Source organism: Ruditapes philippinarum, unplaced genomic scaffold (genome assembly GCF_026571515.1).
Source record: "Ruditapes philippinarum isolate M1 unplaced genomic scaffold, ASM2657151v2 ctg3513_1_1_1_1, whole genome shotgun sequence".
NCBI lineage: Eukaryota > Metazoa > Mollusca > Bivalvia > Venerida > Veneridae > Ruditapes > Ruditapes philippinarum.
This window is the reverse complement of record NW_026863604.1, coordinates 79,322-93,870: the sequence shown is the minus strand read 5'-3', so window position 1 is coordinate 93,870 and position 14,549 is coordinate 79,322. Positions and strand designations below refer to the sequence as shown.

Sequence of the window (14,549 nt, the reverse complement as noted above, 5' to 3'; positions counted from 1 at the left end):
TTCTGAAAACTTAGCATTTTGCTCCCCACCAACACACGATAATATTTTATAAATAGTGAATACTTGCCAAACTTTACAGGTGTTTTGTCATCTTGAACTTAACTTGACATTTTGAATGACTTGCGATATTTTACGCCTGAAGGGATTATGAAATACTTTTTATCCTGATGCTTAAGTGATGCAATCCAATTTAGAATCATGTGAACTTAAAATAAACGATATTTATTTTTATAGAAATGTGTACGTGCACATTTTTATATGTTGTTGACTGTGGCATGTAGATTGTGAAATTCAATTCATGTTTTGATGATGTAGCGTTAGAAATTTACATCAGTTTATCAAACTAAAAACAATTTTATATCCTGACTTGGTATCCTAATGCTGTTCCAATTTTATCATTAGTAATTGTTCTTACATCATCTTACATCAAAGTGTGTATGTTTTCATGCAACTCGCAACTTTTTCTTATATATCTCGTTTTGATCATTGATATAGATGTATGTAGAATTTTAATTGAATTCTAATAAACAAGGAACTCAGCAAGAAACAAACCCTTTGTTTCTTCCATTAAACCAAGCCAGCAAGATACCTATTTCATCTCAATTACATTTGTTATTCATGAAGATATTTTCTCACTTTTTCTTGTTTACACATTCAACTATCAAACTAGTATACTGAGATAGAAAACTATATTTTACTTTTCAGATATGCTGTTTATTTTTTCAGAAATGCTGTTTTCGTTTTTCATTTATCAGATAAATAAATCTTCATCTATTCGAAGAATGACGTCACGCAGTTTGATGGTTTACGTGTGTCCGCCTGAATGCGTAGTGAGTAAGAGATAAAGCGAGTGAATAAATTAATGTTCGATTGATTGATTGATTCATTGATTGATTGACTGGTGGGTGGGTGGTTGCTTGATTGCTTGCTTGATTGAGCGAGCGAGCGAGTAAGCGGACCAGAGCAAGTACGTAAGTAAATAAGTAAGTAACTAAATAAGTAACTAATATGAACAAAACAACAAAACACAAAAACGTTTATACCGCTGGACGTATTAAAAAGTAACAAATGTTTTGTCACGTTAAAGACATTTTGTATTAAAGACCTTACTTAATAATATATCATATAATGAAGATAGGGAACACAGAGCGACGATACTTGAAAAGTAGCCCACTTTATCAATAATTTGGACACAGTTGTGCATGGACATTTATACATTATATATGGATAGGATGATAAACTTGAACTTTGACATTTTAAACTTTTTACTACCAGGCCACGTGCGCGCTAAACATTTCCACTACAAATCATACCATCTAAAATGTGTTACACTTAACGACCTCGCTTTGCAATATGAATTTGACCGATATTTAGTGCGTGCCTATCCCTTGGGAAAACAATTTAAAAAAACAAGAAAAGGTATTCATGTACATGTCAGTTAAAAGAGGCATTGACTCTTTCAAAATACCGTAACTGTTAAAAGACTAGTTACAGTTGCTTTACATTCTTTTGAATTTAAATTGCATGGGATGAATTTCCGAAGTCATAAGTCATTCATACATACAATATTGCAAAGATTTACGTAGGATCGTCACAATAAAAATAATGACAACATTTTTTTTTTCACAAAAAAGTTTTTTAATTCCGTTCATGATAAGTATCGTGTTTCATTTTATAACAATGATTGATGAAATACTGAAAGCTACATGATAATTAATGTTTAAACTGAACAAAAGCATGAATTTAAAATATTCAAAGACGTTTATTGCAAGTAACCCAGTGACCTGACCTATTTTAACAACAGTCTCGAATAATAAAAAATAGCACGTATTCCGTATTCATTCACTCAGGCATTCATTCTTCTTAACAGATTTATGCACTTTTAAATAAGCGTGAGAATAAATACCCGTAAAACATGTATTATTATTAATTGACATATCCGAAATAGCAATACATTGTCAAAATTTTCACATAATCACATGATTCCGCATTTTATCTTCATCAAAACGTTTAAGCATATTAACAATTATCATAACAATATGTCTCGAATGCTCAAAACTTGAAGAAAACACACACATACTCTCTTTTTACCAAGCGTGGAAGCATAAGTCTACTAGATAAATAATCCACATTGTGAACATTTGGTCATTTATTAGGTTTTGCGTAAAAATCTTATTCTAATGTTTGTTTTTTGTTGTTTGAATTTTGTGTCTGAAACAGTTTTGAACTCAATTTTGTTGCATCATCGCTGTGTTGATCTTCAAGGCCCAAATACACTTTTGAAAATATTCCATTAAAACAGAACATTGCCGGTTTTTGGTCTTTTACCTCGGAAACAATTGGCACAAAAAATGAAATAAATTAAATGAAAAATAAATCCTATTTTCCACTCGCATCAAGACTGTATAACACACACACAAAGGTTACGAGGTCTTGTCCCATAGTTTTCACATTTCCCACCTTCCATGTCACTGCAACCATGATCCACGCATCCAACCCAACCAATACTTGTACATAAGCAAAGTGCGAAGGAAAAAGATATTATTACTAGAAATAACGTTCTCCAAATTTCACGAAATAATTGTGTAAAATCCATTTTATTCTAGGTTGTATTCAACGCAGATGTATACCTGCAATGAATGTATGAAATATAAGAATAACATTTACCGGAATCGTTTTTAAAATCGGTGAATGAAAAAAGAAAAAAAAGAAACATAAGAGCACAATATATTGCATAATTTCAAACAAAATATCATTGTTATTATTAACCATCCACAATCAATTATCAATTGTTAAGCTTTATAATATAAGATAAATGTTATAGTATAAAATAAAATAAAGCTGTAAATTCATCACTTGTTGTGGGGAAAATATAAATGAATAAAAAAAATCACAAGAATACTTTTATGAAAAAAAATAATAAAAACACCCAACTTACTCAAAGTAGAAGTAGCATGCACGTCTATCTGTATGAAACGAGTGTGGTAAAGAGAATGTTAGTCGGTAAATAGCATGAATATGTATTTTATCATCTATACAGCGTGCTATTTTAAAGGTACTGCACTTAACATTAATTTTCGGTTGAATTATTATTTCGGTTGAATCGTTTCATATTTAAATATAACGGCGATCGTGCTCTGACCTGGACGAATCGGAATTAAGCTACGTTCTAACTACTTCCGCGTACTAAATTTATTGTTTACAACTTATTATTATTATACAAATTGCTAAAAACATAGGATTGGTTTTTCGCAGATAGTTATATTATCTTTGAGGACAAAAGATAATTTGACCACAAGGGATGGTCTTCTACAGTGTTCGGATGATTACTGAAAAAGTCATTCTTATTTGTTGCAATAGTTGGCAGTGGTTCAGTGGTAGGAGCTCCGAGACGGAGAAGTCTGGTTCATATCCTATACTAATTTCCTTTGGCAAGGTATTAACATTACATTGTTTCACTTTACATGGCTTGCATGGCCAAGTGGTTAAGGTTGTTGAGTCTAAATAACATTTTCTTCTTTTCCGTGGATTCGAATATAATTAGATTGGATCACGTGCTCGACAAAGGAAGGCCGAAGGTTTTTCTCAGGTGCCCGCTCATCCCTGAAAAATTGCACGAATGGTTATGTGAGGTTTTCCCGCTTGAAAGGCAACCATGTGACCGCAAGGATGTCGTCTTAATCACTGAAACACCAACAAATTATTACGATTACTAGTAGTTATTCACTTCACCTAGGCGCAAGGATGTTATAAATGTAGCCATAAGGTTGATTGCCATATTCGGAACGAAAGACTGCTTTTGAGAACGAGAGATGGATTTAAATAGCCCAATTGCGTAGATTGTTGTCAAGTCTCTGAACTTATGCCTGAAACATTGTTATTCTCTTTAAAGTGGTATTATGCCCATCTTATGGTATCTAGTGAGTGAACAGGTGAAAGTCAAAATAAGTTTACATTATGCTGTAATTCTTTTTAATATTATGATTTACTTCGCATGAATGATATATAACTTGTGTGACATTTATATTCATCAGAATTTATCTGTCAATTTATAAAAAAGAATGGGACTTTCTTTTTACATTTTAGGCAGATTTATATTTTATACAAAACATTTTCCAGTATCAACTGTTGGTCAATCTCCATTATAACAGTAAATCTTCTGAAATATATAGTCAATTCATCTCAACTTAACAATGACAAAAATAAGCAGAATGTCACTTTATACTTTATGTATAAAATAAAGGTGTGTTTTGTTTTAACAGATAGGTCACGTGTGACTGTACAAATACTATATGAAGTCAAATCAAAGATGGTTTTGTTAGCATATTTTTGTTTACCGCTTATATCGGAATTAATGAAATCATTGTATTTAGTGCTTTGATTTGACCGCTAGACTGTCGATACATGAGCTTTCTATTGTTTTGTGATGTTCTTTAAATGATGATTTAAATCCTCAATTTCATCTTTTACAATTTAGCCATTGTGTTGTTGCATTAAATGTTAATTGGTATGTATGTTTTATTGATTCATTCAAATGCAATGATTAGATTTAAATAAAGATTGTTACTGTTATATATGTAGACATGATACAAAAGTCGAATAAATATACATATTATAGATCTATATCTGTAGAATTCATTAGCAAATAGTTGAAATATTTTGTTTACGTTGTAAATAGACGCTAATAATAATGACAAAATAAACAATATAAACAACTCAAAAGAAGCGACGTAGGAGTGACTGTGGCTATTTTAGACTTAAAGTAATTAACTTAGCTGTTTATCTACTTAGGCGCTCGCACGCTTAAACACATGTTTCAAAACTTAAAATAAATTCTATTGGAGAGAATTTATACGAAATCAGAAAAAAAATCAAATTTAGGCCTCCTCATTGGACGAAAAAGAGCAATGAACGCGCGCGTTATTCTAAATCTGAAGATCATATCATTAGTTAAACCACCTTTAACAAATTCATGAAAGCACTTTGTGACCCTTCTTCACTGGGTATTACTAGTATTAGTAAAACAAAGCAAACAATAATATTTTGAATTAATCGAAATCATTTAAAAAAGAAATTAAAACAGATCAAAGTATGAATGATATTCACAAACGATAAAAAAAGCTTGGAACTGTTGTTTAATGCTAATGAATTTAAAAGTTTAATATTTGACTTTGATTTTTTTTAATTAATTAACATTGGAGAATGGTTTGAAGTGTTCAAGCATCTTCGGATAAATTGATTTGCCAATTATTATATTATAATTAACATTATTTATATTATTGTTAGTTGGTCAAATATTCCGGCGTCATAGCAAACGTACAAAATTCATCATTTCACATTTCGCAGTGAATGCATTCATTGTTACATTGTACAATCTAAAATTCATGGCCCTATATAAAATATTTTGCAATTCATTATTCAAAAGTAGGTGACAAATGATAATGTTTTAAGAAATATTTAAACTGTCATGATCTAATGAAATGATATATCTTCATTCTAGTACATGTAAATTATCTTACATCTTTTTTAATATATAACAGATAGAATTGCATTAAATGACAGTTTTTTGTTAATTTCCAAGCATATTACTAATAGAATAATAATAACTAGGCTTCTTATAAATATGACAGTTTGAAATGTTGTAAAACTTACATTTTGTGACCGTAAAACATTTGGGGGCTAAACAACCATCCCTTCTGAATCGGCATCTTTTGTAGTGTTGCAATGATAGGAGAGCGACATGCATAGTGCGATGGTATTAAGATCATTCACAACTGGATTTGTAATTAACTGGCTGGTAAAAAAAGGAAAACGGCGTACGGCGTTTATTCATTTGTTTGGGAGTGGTCTTCTGTCTGTAGATGTATATCGTGTTTTCATTCTAATCATGTTTTTAAAAGAATATTTGAAATGCGTTGTGCCTTTTGTAAATTGAAATATATATATCTCTGAGAATATGTTGAAACTAAACAAAAAAAAAAACATTATGAAAAAAGACCTACTGGAACAGAGCATTTATATTATATATATGTTTAATATGGAATACATGTAGTTTAAAACTATATTGCACGATTTTATTATTTATAATGATAACTATTAAAAAGACGTCCGAAATCGAAAATGATTTTGTTCTACAATTTTCAAATGTCGGGCATGATTTATATTCTTAACTTATGCAGAAGAATTTACATATTACCGGCATGTCAAGTGGTTCATTCATAAATATCACGTAAATTAGGTTACATGAATAATTTTGTAATAAATTAACTTTAACAAACGTCCTGTTAATAAATGATATAGTAGATTTTTACTGGCGTGTCACTGAACCAAAAACAGAGACTTTTTCCTTTTTTTTTCTTTTTCACAAAATAATTTTGCTTCATATCTTTTTCAAAAGTTATAAAATTAATTATATATTTCACACATGTATAGATATAATAAATATTTGAATTTGCTGTCAACATTACAACAGAAAGTATGTTATGTACTTTTACCGAAAAGGAACATTGTTGTGACATGTGTTAATAAATACTAATCAAATAAGGTTGTAAAAGTGATAAGGAAGAACTGAAAATATGTATTGAAGTAATTTTACTGAAGAGAGACCCTTTGTGAGATGTGTTAATATAAATCAAATAAGGTAATAAAAGAATCATTATGTTAACTAACAAGTCTTTGTGATCTTTATATTCTCAAAAGGGAAGCAAAACCGCAGTCTTCATATTTATACACATATGTTTGTGACAGGCAGTAACAGTTTATTGCAAATTGAAACGCGGAAAAAGCTTTCTTAAAAATATAAGTTCAGACATGCAGATTGGCTTGTAATCTACTTACATTGGACATCGCCATGTAATTGACAGACACACGACACAATCGCAACTTTTCTGCCCTTTCCGTCAGTCTTCGGATAAGGACCTCGAACACAATAGTAGGAATACACAGAACGGATACGGTATTTCGGTCTAACCTACACTAAGAAACTAAACATGTAAACAAATGGTAATCAGAAATATCAAGTAAAAGTCGTCCACCTAAAGTAAGTAAGTTCAAAGATATAACAGTAAACAATGCATTATTTATATACTTATCATTATGGTTGTAGAAACAGAAAGTACAAAATGCCAACCTGTTGACATTTAGTCGGATTTGTTTGAAATTGTACATCAATGGTCAAATAAATTAAAAATGGTTGTCAGACATATTTTCAATCATAAATGTACCGAATAAGACTATATTTTTCTTTGGATATAAACATTCGTTTTGCATTATCGAAGATAATCTCTTAACATCTGAAATCACGGGGTAGAACTACTTTCACTTTGTATTGTTTCCGAGGTTATTATAAATAATAGCCGAGGACATTCCGATTGATACACGATACGCACCATTTTATCTATTTCTCAATACAAATATTTTTTCCAGATTTCTCACACGACTTGCTGTTTATATACAAAAATGTACACATGGTCCTTTGGCCTGTTGAATTTGAAACAGTTTTCTTCTACAAGATGAATGGAATTTGTGCAACTTACGATGCTGTTTATTTACATGTACTTCATTACAATTTTATTGCAGATAAATTCAATTAAATTGCAAATAGATTATGAATTTTTCAACTCGAACTTGTTGTCAGTTAAAATAATTTGCAAAAGTTCAACATTGGCGAAGAATCAGCTGAATAGGATTGACACACATATGTTTTGTCTGTTGATTGTTAATTTTGAATAAACACATGTTCCTAGGGTTACGTTATATTTATTAACTACATAAACGTTTCTGTTGTTTCTTTTTAATACATTTTGTATTCTAAAATCTGTCAATCTCGATATCTGTTGAACAGAATATTTGTTGTATGTATTTACATGTTGTATTTGTTCATCAAACCTCCAAAAATGTGTATACGAAAAAACGTATGTATATATTTATATCTTGCTTTATACTTTAAATGCTGGCTATTTGTCAACGATGGTTTCAATATTTATCCTAATTAATAATATAATTGTTATGATAATGTAAATAAAATGCTTTTTTTTGTTATTTATTATTTATAATTATTTGTATAGAACGCAATGCCAATTTATGAAAAACATATTCAGTCGCCATGTATACAAAGGGTGAATGAGGCCTGCTCGAATTGATTTCTGTTGACAACCATATACATTTGAACGGATACTGTATATTACAATATCACGAACCTTCCAGAAATAGGCAAGTGTATTCTCCCTGTCGGACGTGGCAGTCAAGTGTTTTAAAATAAATGTTGTGTAAGCAATCTAAATTAAGACATGTTAAACGCATAACACAGATGACACATAATTATCAATGAAATGGTTGTAAAATTATGACCATTATTACGATCCATTGCATAGCAAATTGTTCAGTTAAAGATTAAAAATTATATCAATGGCAGTAATAAAAATGTGTCCGTTCGTCACTTTTGTGTTGTAATATTTCTTCAGGACATTAGGAATCATTGGTAACAGCACATAAAATATGGAAGACTTAATACTGCTGTTGAAAATCGCTAAAGCCGCTGATAGCGGACAGCATTTTGTGTTTTTCTGATGATCCCTTGTGAAACTGACCTTTGCAATTTTCATGTTATTTTGTTTTAAAAGCTTCCAAGGGTCCTCCCCTTTTCTGTTGTTAGTATATGCAAATGGCAAGAGCAAACAGGGGAGATCAGTGAAAGATAAGAACACTTTAATGACAATGTTAATTTAACTTTTATTTCTTACTTTATTTAAAGACATAATTTCTTGTAAGAATGCATGAATGGCAACAGCTCAAACAAAATATTGAGTAAACAGATTTCTATCCCATGTAAAGCGTAAGAAAATAATAAAAATGTATATAATAACACAAAAATATTATCAAAATTCATCCATTAAATGCAATGAATTCTGAACAAATGTAATAGAGAAAACAAACATAACGATGAAACACTATATTCATGGAAAGATGTTGAAAGTTAAACAGAAAGGCAAATAGAATAATGTTTTTCTTCTTTACATGATAAGTTCAGACCTGTTAATTTGTAGGCATAGTTTAGACAGCGAGCGGTTGAAAACGTGTTCTTTTCTTTTTTTCGTAGCATCCTTTTCTTCTTTTTTCTATGTCTTATCTTAAATATATTTAGATGTTAGATTATGTCAGTATCAAAATCTTGATTACTTTAACACTTCCTTTTTTAATGAGTTCTTTTTACATGTATTTGAGATGATATAATGATACATTTTTCCATTTCCAAGTTTTAGATTCTATTTTAGACTAAACGGATTCTGCAAAATTATCATTCATCCGTTGCTCAAGTCTATCTTCAAACTCAATTTGGTCCGATCGAAGTAATTCCATCAGCGAAAACAATGAAAGCACGAGGTCTCATATTTATATGTCAGTGATCTATAGTGCAAACACATATATTTCTTGGTCTTCTTCCAACATTTTGACATGTTCCTTCTTCATATTTTGAACATCCATTGTCCACACACCCAACCCAACCGACACTTGCACACAGGCTGTAAGCCAAAGTCACAAATAATAAAACTAACACTACTGTTTTCAATATCCTGACACACATTTTTGATATATCCATCAGTTCTGGCAGAGTGATATTATTTCACACACCTTGGTTTCTGTCTATTTCTACCTAAAAATATAAAAAACGGCATTAATGTTCTATTCTACTGGAACGATAACCTTTTGTCATTTTTTTTTCAAAAAGAGCACACTGCTTTATCAATGAAAGTATTTAACATTTAAATATTAGATCATATACGTTTGCCTGTTTCTTCTTTCCCTTCTCTTTTCAAACTTCCTTTCTATATTGTGTTCTCAACAAGCTTGCTTACTTACACATATATGTGTGTTTCTCATGACAACGGTTTAATAACTAAAAGATGTTCGGACCCATGCCTGTTTGATTCTCTATAAATTGGTGCTTTTTCTCTTATAAAATACGATTATATGAACTCTATCAAGCCCTCTTTCGTTTTTATGATTTCCTGCTGGTTATTTAGTTGGGAATAAATATTTTTTAAGAAATTGTCAAAATGGAAACTGAAAAGACCGCTCAAACTAGAACGAAGTTGTAATGATATCAATCTTAAACAGTTTTGTTAGTGTACGGGTATTTATTTACAGTGCACTTAATTTAAAAGAAAATAATTAATTGTCTATAAAAAAAATGAAAACTGACAGAAAAACAGGCAAATACTCAAAGATATTTTTACAGATATAAAAACATAAGGTAATAGTATTGTCTCTTCTCAATAATAAAGTAATAATATTAGTTCTATGTTTTAGAAAGCAATTCAAATGTGTTTCTGTTTAAAGAATATGATTATAAGTATTAATTGCATGAAATAAAAGAATCTATTTTCAAAAAACATTTTTATAAATAAATAAATAAATAAATGAATAAATAAATAAATAAATAAATAAATAAATAAATAAATAAATAAATAAATAAATAAATAAATAAATAAAAGTTTTTATTGCATATCAGAAAGTATGATAAAATACAAATAAAGATGATTTACGCACTTTTTATATTCTTTTTGAAACTAAATGTAATACTGAGAAACAAAAAAAAAAGCAAAAAAAAAAAGAACACGAATAATGCAATTTCAGTTGAGTTTAGCAGTAAACCGTTTTTAATTTTGCTTTTATTAAACGTACGATTTTGCAAGACAATTGTCACTTTAATTAAAGGTACGATTTTGCAGAACAATTGTCATTTTAAGTAAAGGTATTTTTGAAGCAGAGAATGAATTAAAAATTTGAAAGATTTAATTGATATTGCAATTTTATATTTGGTAAATTTATGACTTTAAGATAAAAAATATCTAACAAAAATTACACTAAACAAAATATGTCTTTTGATAAATGATATGAATTGATCTTAATTTTTATGATTGAGTCGTCTTCACTTTCTAATGCAAATATTTCCCGTTTCTCTTTTGGGATATCAAATTGATATTTGAATCGCGTCACGACAAAACCAACATAATGGGTTTGCGACCAGCATGGATCCAGACCAGCCTGCGCATCCGAGCAGTCTGATCAGGATCCATGCTGTTCGCTATCAGTTTCTCTACCTGTAATAGGGTTTGTAAGCGAACAGCATGGATCCTGATCAGACTGCGCGGATGCGCAGGCTGGTCTGGCTCCACGCTGGTCGCAAACCCATTATGTTGGTTTTGTCATGACACGGCTCATTTTATTAATTTAAAATTACAATGTGGACTATAATTAATAACTAGTAACTTAATAACGAGCTATCCTTTCAGAAATTTTATAATGTTTTTAAAATATTGAACATGTAAGCATGTTCACATAAGTTAAATAAATCAGTATCTTTAGAAAATTAATTACTTCGGCACAGCCTACTTTTGATTTCTAAAATTCTTACCTTGACGATATTCCTGCGCCCGACAACGTTATAAATAAGCTAAAACCGCAGGTGAATATTTCGACATAATTTTGAATAAAACGTGATGTCAAGTCAACCAGCCAATAGGAATTTAACATACTTTTTATCTGTCCAATTGTTATTAAACGGACATTGCGGTTTTTTATTGACAAATATTACTAAAAAAACACTCAAAAAGCTTTTAAGCATTTGCGTATGAATTATGTTAATTATAAAGGTCTAATTTTGACCAATATATCTTAAAGGTATATGTAGCTATATAAATTTATTAAACATTTGCGTTATAAAATGACAGACAAATTATACATATGTAAGGCGGTTGTCCAAAAATTTTAAGGCTTATCACATCATTTTAGTCTAATCAGATAATAATAATAATAATAATAATAATAATAATAATAATAATAATAATAATAATAATAATTAAACTATATTATAGAGGAATGTTATTAATGCCCCTTTATTTGTGTATAAAGAAGCACGTGAACGCATTCATTGCCTAAGCCCCTAAAATGTTCTTGCATTTATGATCATTTGAACCTTGCAATATTGATTAACTTTCATCTTTTGTAGATATTGTGACTTTGCTATTAAAATGTGTTCGATTTTCTCTAAAAAAGGTGAATTACTTAGCAGAACATAACGGATATATGTAAATATTTTAAGACGCATTCCTGTTTAGAATTCCAAAAAGAGGCTATGCAGTAACTATTACAATGTATAAAGCATTGTTCAAATTTTTCAAGAAAAAGATTTTTCTCCCCACAAAAAAACATTTTGGGATCCTTTTAAGGAAAATCCAGTCAAATTCCCCGAATGAAAAAAAAAATAAAAATTTTTCGTACTTTTTTTTAAAAAACCCCCATAAAATTTTTAAACACTCAAACTGGTAAACTGCTTTAAAATTCCCCAAAATTTTCTCGGGGTCCTAGTATACAGTATTTCTCGAAAAGTATTCACCTTTCCAACGAACTATTTTGATGATTGATTTTTTTTATAAACATCAAAAATTTTCTTTTACCAAATGTACTTAAATGTTTTTTAATTGCATCTTCAAAGGAAAACATCCGTAACAATAATGATTGAAAGAATTTAAAAATTGTTCTTTAAAAATATTTTAACACGCTTCGACATTTCCTTATAAACGATAAGCTATTCACGCAAAAAAAGTCAAAATTCGTAAAAATAAACCCAAAATGACGAAAATTAAGAAGAAAATTAATTCTACGCTCAAAGTAGTTCAACATATTTTAATAATTTTTTTTTTTTCTTGGTGTTTTAAATTGAATAATATTAAATTTCTTGCATAAAAGTATAAATTTCCCCGGGTTATTAAAAAACTTTGTAAATTACACTGGGCCGGGACGGAAGAAATCTTCTGTCCCCGCTCAGACTTATTGGCCTTCGTGATTATATTCCTGCGCATTTGAACTCCGACCCTGCATTATTCTACATTAGTGCACTCAAAATTGATATTAGGACATAAATATCAATTTTGAGTGCATTGTTGCAGAATGATGCACGTTTCGAGTTCAAATGCGCAGGAATATAATTACGAAGGCCGATAGGTCTGTGTGATTAATACGATAAACCGTGCATTATTATACTACAATGCAGGAAAAATTAATATATATTTCCATTAATACATGCTAATAAAAAAGAGCATTGATAAAATATGTTAAACTACATTTAGCGAAAAGGTAATTCTTCTAACGTCATTTGGTTTATTTACGTCATATTTTACGTTATACGATGACGTACAATCATTCGTTTTTCTTGTGCTGTGCATATATCGGGTAATAATGCACCTTGCAGTCCTGTATGATAGTGGAATAGCGTGAAGCGTGTCTGAATAAAATGTAATTTTTTTTTTGATTTTGGGCATACTTTTTCCCAGAACTTTATGCAAGTTTATCTTCAGTTTATTGTTCAAGTTATTAAATGCCATGGTTGTGGATATAAGTAGCACATAAAGAATTAAATACAAATTATAAATATAAAATATTTTACACTGATGATTTCGCAACATAAAGATTCATATACTATTTGTGAATGCAAGTCATTATTTGTTTATACTTGTTTTGATGTAAAGGTAGTTAAGTGTAGCATTTACTTACGCATGTAAACTTACGCATGTAAACTGTGTGTGACCGCATTTAAGTCACGTATACAAAATAGAAGTTTGTAGTATTGCATCATACACTCATGGTGTTGTTGCGTTGATTTTGGAAAATATTTCCAGCGTCATAAACAACTTTTTTAATTGACGTAGTCGAACAAAAATTACGTGTTTTTTGTGTTGTTGTTGTTTATTTATGAAATGCGATGCTCATGAATGAATTATGCGTGAAGTTATTTAAGATTATGATACTTTTTATCTTGTCTTTCAATTTAATTATCGCTCCTTTGGTATGTTTTATAGCGAATATATCCAATCAAATTATAGATCGTTTCGTTTGATTCAGTTTTATTTCGTAGTAACTTAGCAAATCATTAGAATTCAAATTCAGTTCAAGTGAAATGAATTATTTGAAGTCATTCTTAAGTCATTCGGAGAAGAACTATATAAGATTTCACATCTTTCGTTCTAATCCATTTCAAACATTGTATATATAGAATAAATGTATATTATGTACTGTGTATGATTATGAAAAAATATGACACTTAAAAATAACGTATGAATTACTCCCAACCCAAATTATAATAATGATAATAATAATTAATAATAATATATAATAATAATAATAAAATAAACGCAAATAATGATAATAATAATAATAATAATAATAACAACAACAACACCACCACCACCAACAACAACAACAACAACAATAATAATAATAATAATAACAAAAATAATAATAATAACACCATCACCTACACCACCACCACCAACAACAACAACAACTACAACAACAAAAACAATAATAATGATAATAATAATGATAATAATAATGCTAACGATGATGATGATGATAAACGAAAATAATAATAATAATAATAATAAAAAACCCAAATCATAATAATAATAATAATAATAATAATAATAATATTCCCAAATCACAAGATAAAAGTATAACACTTACCTAAGATATTCTCAGCTTGAATCCTT

The 14,549-nt window shown here is 29.5% G+C and overlaps 2 long non-coding RNA genes across 2 annotated transcripts; both read right to left on the bottom strand.

Moving 5' to 3' along the window:
- Positions 1–2,313: 2,313 nt before the first annotated feature.
- LOC132722658 (uncharacterized) lies at positions 2,314–4,343 on the bottom strand. Its single transcript, XR_009624640.1, has 2 exons — positions 2,939–4,343; positions 2,314–2,630 (listed from the first exon to the last, which is right to left on the bottom strand). It is a non-coding gene; the product is annotated as an uncharacterized LOC132722658 (long non-coding RNA).
- A 4,375-nt stretch (positions 4,344–8,718) lies between these two features.
- On the bottom strand, positions 8,719–11,843 carry LOC132722657 (uncharacterized). Its single transcript, XR_009624639.1, has 2 exons — positions 11,280–11,843; positions 8,719–9,652 (listed from the first exon to the last, which is right to left on the bottom strand). It is a non-coding gene; the product is annotated as an uncharacterized LOC132722657 (long non-coding RNA).
- Positions 11,844–14,549: the final 2,706 nt, after the last annotated feature.